Source organism: Amphibalanus amphitrite, unplaced genomic scaffold, assembly GCF_019059575.1.
Source record: "Amphibalanus amphitrite isolate SeventyFive unplaced genomic scaffold, NRLGWU_Aamphi_draft 000371F_arrow, whole genome shotgun sequence".
NCBI lineage: Eukaryota > Metazoa > Arthropoda > Thecostraca > Balanomorpha > Balanidae > Amphibalanus > Amphibalanus amphitrite.
Genome location: NW_024881865.1, coordinates 333,112 through 345,719, shown reverse-complemented (window position 1 = coordinate 345,719; position 12,608 = coordinate 333,112). Strand labels below are relative to the sequence as shown.

General features: G+C 52.3%; 1 protein-coding gene across 3 annotated transcripts in view; it reads right to left on the bottom strand.

Moving 5' to 3' along the window:
• LOC122389782 (serine/arginine repetitive matrix protein 2-like) overlaps nucleotides 1-12,608 on the bottom strand; it is a 70,229-nt gene that overhangs the window by 12,919 nt on the left and 44,702 nt on the right. The gene's annotated exons all lie outside the window — the stretch shown is intronic.

The window sequence follows — 12,608 nt, the reverse complement described above, 5'->3', positions numbered from 1 at the left end:
TCAAACATTCCAGTATGTAGTGAAACGTAGCGTAACTGTCATGGAAGCCTCGTAACCTCGTATGAAGTTCCCGATAAACAGAAAGATGCCGCTAATTTGCCTGTACAATCGGGCGGCATCCACTTGTTTACAGCACGCGAGTTTGCATTTTATCTATGCAAATGACCTCGGCTGTCAGTTCGGCTGTATTTTCTGTTTACGGAGCGAGCGAAGCGAGCGTAGTCTTTCCTTAGATTAACGGAAATTTCTGAGTATGAGCGGCCGGCCGGCCGGCCGGCCGGCCGTGGTCACGCTTTTGCGAGGCTTATATCTCAGCAACCACTTGACCGATTTACACGCGGTAATTTTTGTAGGGTAGCTTCATTCCTTTTACCAAGTATTGGACTATTCCTGATGCATGTGGGTGACCCCTTATGCACGTGCCACGTGCAAAACGAAGAGGTGTCAGTTTTGTAATTGTTGCAATATCTCGGTAACTACTTGGCCGATTTCGCTGAAAGTTGGCATGTAGGTAGGCACCCACTAGGCACTGCATATCCATGTGCCAGAGTTGGGGTGCTGCTGCGCGTGCGCACGTGCAGGGGTCGTTTCCAGATCTCGAGAACGGCTCGACCGATTGCGCTCAAATTTGGTACACAGTTAGGGACCGGTTAGTAGGGTGCCGTGCACAAGTCAGTTGGGACCCATTTTGCACGTGCGCACGTGCAGGGTGCCGCTTCCAGATCTCGAGAACGGCTGGGCCGATTGTGCCCAAATTTGGCACGTCGCTAGAGACCGGTTAGTAGGGTGCCGTGCACAAGTTAGTTGGAGGTACCCCCTCGCAATTTCGCACGTGCAAGGCCCACCCTCTCGCTCGCTCCGTTAGTCGCCCCAAAAGGCGTTATACTGGTGTAAATAATTAACCAAACGGTGTGGAAATGATGGTGTGGCGGCTCGGAAACCGGGATCAGTCGTGTGGCGATACTTCAGCCCGTCAGCTGCGTGGGACTTCATATACATTCCAAACATCTGGCGGATGGAGGTTCTGCGCAGCGCAGATGGGCCAGACACGGACCAGGAGCACGACAAAAGGAAGGAGAGAAGGTCCAGGAAGAGAGTTCACCTACCTCCCCGCCGCATTCAGTCTGTAGCATGTAGGATACAGACAGCTTGATTGTGCAGCTCTATGACTGATCCGCGGTGGTTTGATTATGTCTATACAGCTCATAGCCGAGCGGTGGGACAGGGCGGCTGACATGACCTACTGACCTCCGACCCCTGACCTCTGACCTGGGCTCATCTCCGACTCATTCTTCGCCAGCGCGGCTTCCCTGGCCCAAATCACATCTCTTCACTCTATCCGCGTTCCTCTCCTGTGCGGAAGTACGGTCCGAACACACGTCGCCGGTGTCAGGGTCGGTAGTCGGGGTCTCATGGTGCCAGTATGAGCCTCGCTAAAACGTGCCTCCGTCGCCGCACCACGCGCTGGGAGCTGGCAGTGAAGTGGAGCGGGCCACTGCCACCGCCGAGGGCCGCTCATTTCAGAACGATTAGTTTACTTTCGAGAACGAGGGCCTCGTCATCGGGCCGCTATTATCCAGTCACCGGTCCCCCGGAGACTGGACCCAGAGCGCCATGTGTTGACAGCATGCTGTATGTATTTACGACATACAAGTGATAAGCTGGCAAAATGATGAATATCCAACAAATTATTAACAACATTCATTTTATTAAAATGTTTTTGCTGGCTCCATAGGGTGGCACTAAAACGGGGCTAAAATTTCGTTTTGAGAATTTTCAAGAGGACGGGCAGCCAATCTGTTCTACCACCCGAGAAAACGTTGTGTGTAAAGTATTTTTGGAAAATATGTTTATTTAGAGGTAGCTCAACCAGGTCAAAGTTCACATTTTTGTGAAAAACACAACTTTGCCGAAATTTTAATTTCCACGTGTTTTTCTGATGTTCTCACAATGACATTGGACGCTGCCAAGACTTTATCGAAACGTTTCAGCACCTAAAGCTCAGATATATAGGTACATATGAGGCACATAATTCTTTTGAAGGTATGCATAACTTACAGGGTGTAACGAAATTATCCGGACATCTATTTTTTCGCCATATCTGCTCGCAAAGTTTCGTTTTTAATGTTAGAAGCTGGAAAATTGGATGAATGCATACCTCTGGTATCTGCTCTCAACTCAGCAGTGACCTGACCTTGCGAAATGACTCGTGCTCTGAGTAAGAGTCGAGTCGCCGACGGGTTCATTTGATAGTTTTCGTTTTAAGGCAGTGGAGAGAAGGGAGTACAGTCTCTCGTTTCGTAGTAAGGCTACGTGTTGGTGGCATGGTGGCATGAGCCAGAAGCTGGTCTGTCAGCAGCTGGACATCAGCAGCAGCCAGTAGCACATCTGCCTCAGGCGTAATAAGCTGGGACTTGGTGGCAGACTCAGCCCGGCCTCGATCGCAAAGGCCGCCCTTTGCCAAGTGGTGAGGAAAGTTGTCAAGATAGCGACAAGGAAACGGCACCAATTAATCCGCAAACTGACTCGAATTATTACCAAGGCAGATAATAAGAGGACCCACATCATCATTCACCGTTTTCCGCCCTTTAGCTTGGTTTTACTGCCCTTCAAACTGAAAAAGACAATAAAATTGACGGGAAAACAACCAGTCCACCACCTTTGCCCTCAGGCCAGGGCGTGTCCACTGGTCGAAGTAAGACATGAATGAGGTGGCCTGGTCGGATGGGAAGCTGTTCGAGCTGCGATGTCCGTTGAACCGTCAAATCGGCCATGTGTGGGCTGCCAGCAGCTCGAACATGCCGGCCGTCGCCGGCGTCAAGCATCCGGTCAAAATCCAGATCTGGAGCATGTTCAGCTGCTGTGCAATATTCAAGCTGTTCATGACGCCACAGAGAACCACATCAGTGACGAGTATTACCTGCGCAACATCCTGGCTAGCGATTTGTTGGAGCCACTCAACCAGACGGCACAGGAGGGCTCGGTTTCTGAACGCGTACTGATGCCTGATTCAAGCCGCGCAGTCTTCATGCGGGGCGGCGCACCACCTTCAAGTCCCTAGCAGAATGAGAAGCGATGCCGAGAGGACCTATTTTTCTTCTGGGCTAACGGGCTGTGGCTTGGAAATAGTTCCCATCCCAATTCCATCGATATCTTATGGACTACTGTCCAGCAGGAGATGAATGAGGGGACACCCGCCACCAGCGCCGCCCAACTGTGGGCACAGGTTAGTAAGGCGCTGCTCTACATGAAACCCACTGTGCTGGAAAACCCAGTGGCTGGAATGCTCCAGAAATTTGTACCTGCGCTCTTATGAAAGGTGGCTATATAATAATTCAAAAGAGAAAATATCAGATTGTCTTGCTTCTTAAGTACAGCGCAAAGAAAGATGTCCGGATAATTTCGTTACACCCTGTACTGCATAACTCCATGAAAAGAGAAAGCGGTATCATCCGTAATCAGCCAACACTTGTACACATCATTCGTCGGCTAGTCTTGCCTACTTAGAAGTTACGATCGCCTTGCGTATGTCAGAATGCTTGCGTCTTTGCTCCTCGACGACCTATAAGAGGAGCTGCTGTTAGTCTTTATCCTTCGTGGGGTTCAGATCGATTTCCTGGCCATCAACAAAAAGCCTCGTTCCGCGAAGTCGTAGAGGCGTGAAGAGACCTCATGTTGCGCATGGCGGCGTTGTAGAATGGCTTGACCAATGACCCCCCAAGGAATCAGATCCTTCAAGAGGAAGTCGGTATCCATACCGAGGATGCTGAAGAAGCTTGTGAAGCCAGTTGTGATATGACGAAGTCTGCCGTGGACTTGCTAGAGACTGAAGTTATAGTAAGTTCAACGTGGGCTCGACGGGGGGGGGGGGGTACTCGGCCCTCTCCTCTCGTAACGATGCAGCCATCTCACGTTTAGTAGCAGCGATCGTTATCTCCTTCATTAGAAGTTGAGGGCGACCAGCCTCTCATTTAGAGTGACGGCTGAAGGCAATGGTTATCGTCTTGGACACCAATTCGAACACCAATTCGTCCAATTCGTACTCCAGGAAGGACTTGAGGAAGTCGAGATCTTGCGCTGGTGCAGACGCCAGAAGCGGTGCATTGAATCGAGCCGAAAACTACGTTGTTACCACAAAGGTCACGATTTGTTGGAGGCTCTTCTTAGACGTAGTGAGCCGGGATTGTGCTCGGAAGAGGTAAAACTTCATAGGGTAAATGGTATTGGTCAACCAGCACACAAGGAGCATATCGGGGCGAGCGATCTTCATACCTCGTTTCGGAGCACCACCGAGGACAGTGATGGCCAGCTCCAGCATCTCACGGTTGTCGCGTGAGTGCTGGCGGTCAAGGATATACGACCGAACTGTGCAAGAGCATCACGCGGGTTGTAGAGGTGGGACATGTCACAGTTTTTGAAGGTTTATGACTTCGTTCTATCTAGACGCCCACTTTTTATGGAAGCGCTTAAACAAAACAACGTCCGGGCCGCTGGACGGGCCGAGGCAGGCTGAAAATGTCTGTATAGAACAAACTCGTAAATGTCGTGGCAAGTCAGGTGGAGCAAGTCCTGCTCAAGCCGCTGCTTGATGATCGTGCAGGCTCCTGCATTGAGGTCGGTGTTTGATGCACTTGTGTCAAAACTGAGCGCTTTCATTCAATCCTTCAACTCTCACTCATCGAGGGATTCTAGAACAGCGTTTGCTGCCCGGAATCCCCGTTCACAATATACGTTTTCTCAATATGTACCAACTACCAAGTATGACCCCATTGAGCTACCTCTAAATATAAATATTTTTTTATAAAATTTAATACAGATCATTTTTTCGTGAGGTAGAACAATATGGCTACCCGTCCCGGTCGAAATTAAAAAAATCGAAACTAAGTGCCACCCTACTCCATAGCCACCGAAATGGCGATCAAAATAAAATACACACCCAGATTCCTTTTCCACAAACGGGACACTGGTTCATCCCTCTCCACTGCCGTCTTGCTTGCAAACCCCAACCCCACAATCCTTTCCACCGCCTCCACAAGCACCTCTGTCGCCGCCATTGTCGGGGTCGTCGGCGCAGTTTTTGCGTGTCAGTCCGTCCGGCCGCCGCGCTGACCCGGCGTGGAAACGGTCTCACGGGCGCGGGCCGGCCGCGGCACGGAACAGGCACGGGCGCCGACACTGAGACACGGCATCGTCACGACATGGACGCCCCTCGGCCGGCCCGTGCGAGTAATACGGGCACGCGGCTGGACGGGAGACACGCAAAGGTGATACAGGGGATGGCAGAGCACTGTGACATGACGGGGTGTCAACAGGAGAGCTCTAAATGATGAAAAATACCATAGAGTTATATCAAATTTACAGTCCGAATCCTCGTAAGTTTACGATCTCTATACGATAGTTTAACAACGCTGGGCTTTCTGGGAATAATGGCTTAATATTGTCATGAAGACGTTAACGGAGATACGGCTCAGTGATGTTCCCAAGAGAAATGTGCCCGTCACAGACACCAATCAACGGTATGTCCAGAGATTACCATAACCAGCAACAGCATCATCAGACCCGGAAATAATGCCTCACATACTTCATCATTGAACAACGACGAATAACGTCCCGACACATCCACACACCGGACTAGGAGAGAGACCCAGCGGCCGACCGGGGAGATGACGGGGGCGGCATCGCGTCTCTGTTGTCCCTAGTCACAGCGGCGTGACGGAAAGCCGGCCACCCGGCCGCCCGGTGACACGAAAGTGACGCTCGCGATCGACGGAGAAAAGGGAAAACTACGACGGTGACGAGTGACGCCGACAGGCGCCGAGCGGCTGTGATTGGTTAAGAAAATGATCTTTTTTCTGCGACGTGTATCACGCCTTATTGTCTTCGGCAGAAAGTTTATTCGGGCGCCTGGTTGGGGTTGAGTTATGTGTGGAAATCGTCACTCAAAGTGTCAGTTATGGTACTGTGATAAATTAAGTGCAATAAATTATCAAGAAATAGCCGGCATTAGACCCTGTGATTTATGGCTAATGCTGGTTTGTCAGCAACATTTTCAAGACCCAAGAGGCACGAAATACTGCTGACATAGAATGAACTTGCAGCTTTGTGTGTTCGTTGAAGCGTTCATATTCTCACACCAAGGCCTGCACATTAACCCAAGAAACAAGTAGTAAAAAATAAGAATAGCATCTGTCAGTGAGCTTTGTTTCTTAATTAATTGATACACTCAGTTCGAAAGTGCTGCATCAATCACTTGCTCTTGTTTATGTGCCCGATTAAAGATGTAAATCAGCCGCTTCACGCTTGCTCCGAGAGCGGGCAGATGGAGTCAAAACAGGGCCGACAGAAAAAGTGGCCCACTGGTCGGCCTCACGCTGAGAGCGGTGTTTATGCAGCTCCTCTGCCGGACATCTGCTTAACGGTTAATCATTAAGTCGCCGCTGGTGAGTGAGTGTGAGCGGGCCCACGCGTGGCGTATCAGTGTCGGCAGAGAAAGCCGGCCAGATACCATCTGCTGTGCGGCGCCGCAGAGCTGAGGAGCGTACTGACCGACTCGGCAGCGACTCGTGACTCTCCCGACTCATGACTTCCGACAACCATGACTCTCCTAACTCTGTCAAACCAACCCAGGAATGGCCAGTCCTCCCAACCACCGGAACTCCTCAACTCAACCCCCAAACGACCACCCGCAACGACCAAGGCCGCGGCTGCTTCAAGGCCGCCGATCACACACATAAATCCACGGGGGTGCTCATCAGGCACCGGCGCCTCTCGCCTCTGCTAGCCGGGGTCATGGGCGGCGCTGTGCGGGCGCGTTTCGATAGTTCGGGGTCGCGGCGCGGCGCGCATGAAGCCGCGGCGGCGTTGCATAAGGGTGACTGTTAATGCACGGTTGGCGGTCAGCTGGCGGTGGGCCCGTGTTAAGTGCGGTGTGAAGGGTCGAGGTGTTCCGGGTGTGAGGTCGCCACTGACGGGAGTGACGGGCGACTGACGCAGGTAGGGTGTAAGGCCGCGGTTCATGGGAGGGAGGGAAAGGGTTGCGGAAGGTCCGTACTCCGTAGGAATAAACCGTGTCAAAGACAGGAGACAGTTGGCTTAGCTCTACGACAGATTACAAGCCGGAGAAAGGGCAATGGTCATCAGAAGCATTCACCTGAATTCGGTAAAGAGAGGTTTATGACTGCCGAAGAAAGCAGCTACCGAATGTTACGACCCAGTGACAGAACGATGTAAGATCAGCCAACGTTGGTATGGAATGATGAAGATGGGAAAATTATACCCAGCTAGCCCTGGATATCACAAAACTGTCCGTCAAACGGCAGTAAATAAATGTGAAGCGTGACGGTACAGAACAGCCCGCTCCGCCCAAGCACGACGCACTAGTGGAGATGAGACACGAGAAGCCGTCTATCTGAGGTCATCTCTTGGGCAGCCCCCAGTGCGTGAAGATGACAAACAACTTTGTCACGCGTGCTTCATCTAACGGTGGCAGCAAGGGCGCAAGTGAAGTTGTCAAGGACAACAACCATTAAGAATGTTGTCAAGCACGCTACAGTACAAGCAGAGGATAATATCAGCCTGACAGCTTTTCAGCACAACAAACGTGCAGAATAATTAAAACCAGATCATCAACACCAGACGTTCAGGAAAACACTTGGTTGGAGAGCAGCACAGCAAGTTTGTGCCGCCCCTGCAGTCAGAGCTACGCCTCCAAAGAAAGTCAGTCTCATTTGCCGGTACCAGCAGTGACGTACCTAGATAGATATCGCTCTCACTCCAGTCACTAACTCGGCCCCAAAACAACACCGCGCTCGTATCGGGGCCACTTGGAAGCCCACTCGGCCCGCCTCCACCGAGAGTTCCGTTCCGGCAGTTCTACTCCAGCAACTCCGCTCTTCCAGCTCTGTTCCGGTAGCTCCGCCCTGTAAGGGAGCCTCTCCAGCTCTCGCAGATCGCAGCTCCGCTGTTAGCTCCGTTCTGTCAGCTCCGTTTTGGCAGCTCCGCTCAGTCAACTCCGTTCTGGCAGTTCCGCTCTGTCACCGGGCTCCTCCAGCTCTCGGAGCTCGCAGCTGCGCTGTCAGCTCCGTTCCGCAAGATCCGCCCTGTCATAGAGCTTCTCCAGCTCTCGGAGCCCACAGCTGAGTCTGCCAGCTCTGTTCCAATAGTTTCGATATGTGCCGGCGAGCTCCTCTAGCTCTCTGAGCCCACAGCTGCGCCTGACACCGACACCACCGGCCGTGGAAAGTCGCGGCGACAGATGGCAACAGGTGGTGACAGTCCGCTGTGAACCGCTCGTTAAAATAGTAAAAACACGCCGCCTGATTACCAAAACTTTCGCAGGGAAAACCACGGAACGCGGTAAGCGTTTACCTACCATCAGAACCTTCCCAGGTCTAGTGGAATCATCAGCGATCAGCAAACACTCGCCGGTCCCGATGTCCTGGTTCCTGGAGCGTGAATTCGGCTCATACGGCGGAATTCTGTAGCAGTTTTCGCCGATTTTCCCTCCTCCGTCGGTGCGCGCGGGGCGGCTGGCGTGGCATTTTCACCGATTAAACGCACCCGTCGCCAGCTGAGCGTCACGTTTCGGGCCGCCGAAAACGCGGCATCTGCCTCTTCAGACAACCACCAGAAACGCGCGGAGGCAGTAAAAAACAATAGATTCGGTGAACGCCGCTGACGGTAAACCATCCGATTTCCAGATGAACAGTCGGCGGAGAAACGAGCCTCGCATGGCTGCCCAAATCACCGATGATACCCGCCGATCGACCGCCGGCACGGGACGTCAGACACCGGAACAAACCACCGGATGTAAATCGTTGAGCACCGGTGAGGAAGCCGCCGCCCACCGCGGGGCGAAATCCATCGGACGCGGACATCGGCTCCCCAGCCGGCGTACAGTGTCCGCGTGTCCGGCGTACAGTGTCGGCATGTCCGGCAGACAGTGTCCGCGTGTCCGGCGGACAGTGCCCGCTAGTCGGGCGAGCACGGGACGGCTTGGCGCTGATGTGTGTGACGAAGGAACGTAGCTCGGAGCTCGGAGGGTCGTGTACCCAGCGGGGCCGTGGGAGAGTCCGGGTCACACCGTCGGCACGGTGCGGCGCCGCCGGCCGAGGATGCGAACAACACGAGCGAACAACATAGCGGTAACGATCCGTCACCGTACGTCGGAACACGGAAGGAAAGAGCCGCGAGGCCGCGGAGTGTGAGACGGGCATGTAAAGAGGCTGAAGTGGCGCAACTTCCACGCAAACATACAAGACCGGACCACAGCACAGTAACATGATTAGAGGAATTATCATCGTCATTAGTGAAACTGACATCAAAGCCTACATAAATGGATTTTGTATCGTTTGTCACATAAGGTCGAAATCACTCATGCCCGACCAATACAGGGTTTTTGACAGCAGTCGATAAAAGGGCCAGCCATCAGCATGCTGCTGTTTGCGTTCGGTTATCCAGGTCACCGCTATGCATCGGTTATCAGACGCTCTCAGGGCCACCAATGACGGGCCAGTATGAACTGCTGACGAATGACTGGTGTGGTGAAATACCAACAGCTGGCAATGACGCCCGTCAGACATTGGGACACCCAGCACGGTCTCCGTCGCACACCTGATGTCCTTTCGGTTACCTAACACAGCCCCGCCCTAAATACGAGCATTGGGGACACCCGATGTCCCTTGTTTCTTTACAAAACCCCGCCCGAAATACGAGCATTGAACATCCGATGTCCCTTCGGTTTCCTTACAAAACCCCGCCCTACTACGAGCGTTGAACACAATATGTCCTCTCACTTGCTTCACAAGCCCGCCCTAAGTGTCCTCTCCGTTACTTGACAAAGTATATTCTCAATCAGGACACCAGATGTCCCTTCAGTTACCTCACAAAGCCCCGCCCTCAATAAGAACACCGGCGTCAATTATCTCACAAGGCCCCACCTTCAATATCAACGGAGGCCGTCATATGAGACCAATGCGCACCTTTATCGGGCGAGCGGCGTAATACATCAATGTCACAACCCCCGCAGGGGAGCGGAGGGAATGTAACCCACACCACTCGTCGCTCTGAACGAGCCTGTCGAAACGTCATCCAGCACCGCACAGCGAAACGGAGACAATGAGTCGACATCACAGTGAACGTGCAACAGTCGTCGATGTCCAAACAATAGGCAGCCCGCTCAACACACAACTGAGAGCACTGGAAGGCGAACCAGCCAGTCAGCTAGTCAGCCAAACAGATAGTCAGCCGCCTAGCGAGCGAGCGGTCGAGAGATAACACTGGATCCTGCACCGGTGGGGATCGCGAGTCTATGGCTGCGAGCATCCCATGTTGATTCAAATAACACAGGGTGTGAGGCTGGCACCAGTGTGACACCGCACCGTTGACACGGCACATAGCTGCGTTGGGAAAACATAGCCGGAACACACATACCGCCACCGCCGGAAGGTGCCTCCGGAAACCGTATCGCGCAGCACCCCAGCCGAATGCCGACCTCCCAATGTCAAATACGCCGGGCCTGAATCACGCGCACACAGTCGCTATTGTAACCAGTGTGCACTGTGCAGCACGGCCTATTGATACCAGTCCCTGCTCTATACCCTATCTTGTTGCGCTACCTTTCCTGCATCGGTAACCACAGGATTCTGTACCGCGGTCCCAATCCCATACAGATTTTCATAAAGCAACTTTGTACCGTTCCACTTCTTGTATCGATTTCCACAAAGCTCAGTCTATCAGCGACTTTGCACCGTTCCACATCCTGTATCGATTTCCACAAAGCTCAGCCTATCTCCTCCGTCACAGCCCTCTCGAAATCCCTTTAACGACGTCTCTGTCCCGGGGTCCCCACCATTGGCCCTGCCCGGCCCATATGCCGTCCCGTGGCTCCCTGAGGCTGAGAAGGCAGGCCGGGCCGTCACCACCAGACACTGGCAGCAATGGCGGTGGCGGCTCGGAGGCTAATTCGTCACACAGCTGACGCCTCCAGCACGAACGGTGGTGAGAGAGAGAGAGAGAGAGAGAGAGAGAGAGAGAGAGAGAGAGAGAGAGAGAGAGAGAGAGAGAGAGGGAGAGGGGGAGGTAGGGGGAGAAAGAGAGAGATAGAGGGAGGGAGGGAGGGAGGATGAGGGAGAGGGAGAGGGAAGGAGAAAGAGAGAGGGAGGAGAGAGAGAGAGGCAGGGACATAAGTCAGACTAGCAGAGGTCGTAGGCAGAGACAGACCAACAGGGAGAGAGAAAGAGACAGACCCAGCAGAGGACGAAGACAAAGACCAGCAAGGGTAGAGGCGGAGACGAAGCCAGACCAACGATGGAAGCGGGAAGAGGCAGATCAACGGGGACAGAGACAGGCAGGACCAGACTAGCATAAGTCAGAGGCAACTATAATGACAGCAAGGAGAGGGCCTCTGGCCAGCACAAAGTAGAGGTAAGCGTAAACAGCGCTCAGTGTTCGTCCGGAGCTGATAGGACAATGTTGAATGTGATTCCAGATCAGCAAAACTTCAAGGTTATCGTGATTTACAATCCTATTAAGATCTCAAATTCGACAGACAATGCGTTTCCTGTCAAGAGATATGTCTCAAAAGGTGAGCGATTAGGCTTTGGTTTATAAAGGACGGTAAAAAGAACAGAAATAAGACGCATGTCCTGAGACAAACTGGAAAACGAAATGATCGATCCATTATTGCTGCATGATAAAATAAGATTCTGTCTTCAGAAAGGCCGTTATAAAAAGCTGCCGTGCCTGGTCTACATAAGTTCAATGCATGCAAAGTATCCAAAACATCGCATTGCGGCGCCGATTCGGGCAACCATATCATGGAATACATCTTGTGTGTCTCTTACAATGAATGCATAGCAATGCACTTTCCATCAACATTCAGGCATCCACACGTCAACATCCAGACGTTTGTCAACAAAAAGGAAACTAGAATAAAGTAATTCGGGGCAGTGGGTGAGGATTTGAAGATCCACTTGGTTGACGAGTCTGGTCCAATAAAAGTGAAACGTAGATTGTTCTGCAACGGAGCATCACCACAATGCATGGTAGCAAACAGACGACCACGGGGAAAGTCGCCAAATATCTACTGTAAACAGTATCACGGGGGCTGCTGGCCGGGTTCACATGATATGCTGATGTACAGAAGCATGTCTTCACATGGTAATGGTAAATGGTCGGGTATGATTGGGATAATCAGAACCTTACTGATACGAGGGAGAGAGGGAGAGAGAGAAAAAAGGGGAAAGAGAGAGAGAGAGAGAGAGAGAGAGAGAGAGAGAGAGAGAGAGAGAGAGAGAGAGAGAGAGAGAGAGAGAGAGAGAGAGAGAGAGAGAGAGAGAGAGAGAGAGAGAGAGGAGAGAGAGAGAGAGAGAGAGAGAGAGAGAGAGAGAGAGAGAGAGAGAATTACAATCAGTGCAGCTTCCATAACTGAACACTTAAATATTCTATAATTTCAAGACAAAATTAAGATCATTCCAAACCGACCAGAGTAGGAAGACGATACTGAATGCGATATCAGTAATTTGACTCCCCGTCTTTCCCACGATTCCAGGGAACCGAGCCCAGCGTCGCCGCCCGCCGAGGTCGCAGGTCAGGGGTCAGTTGTGACT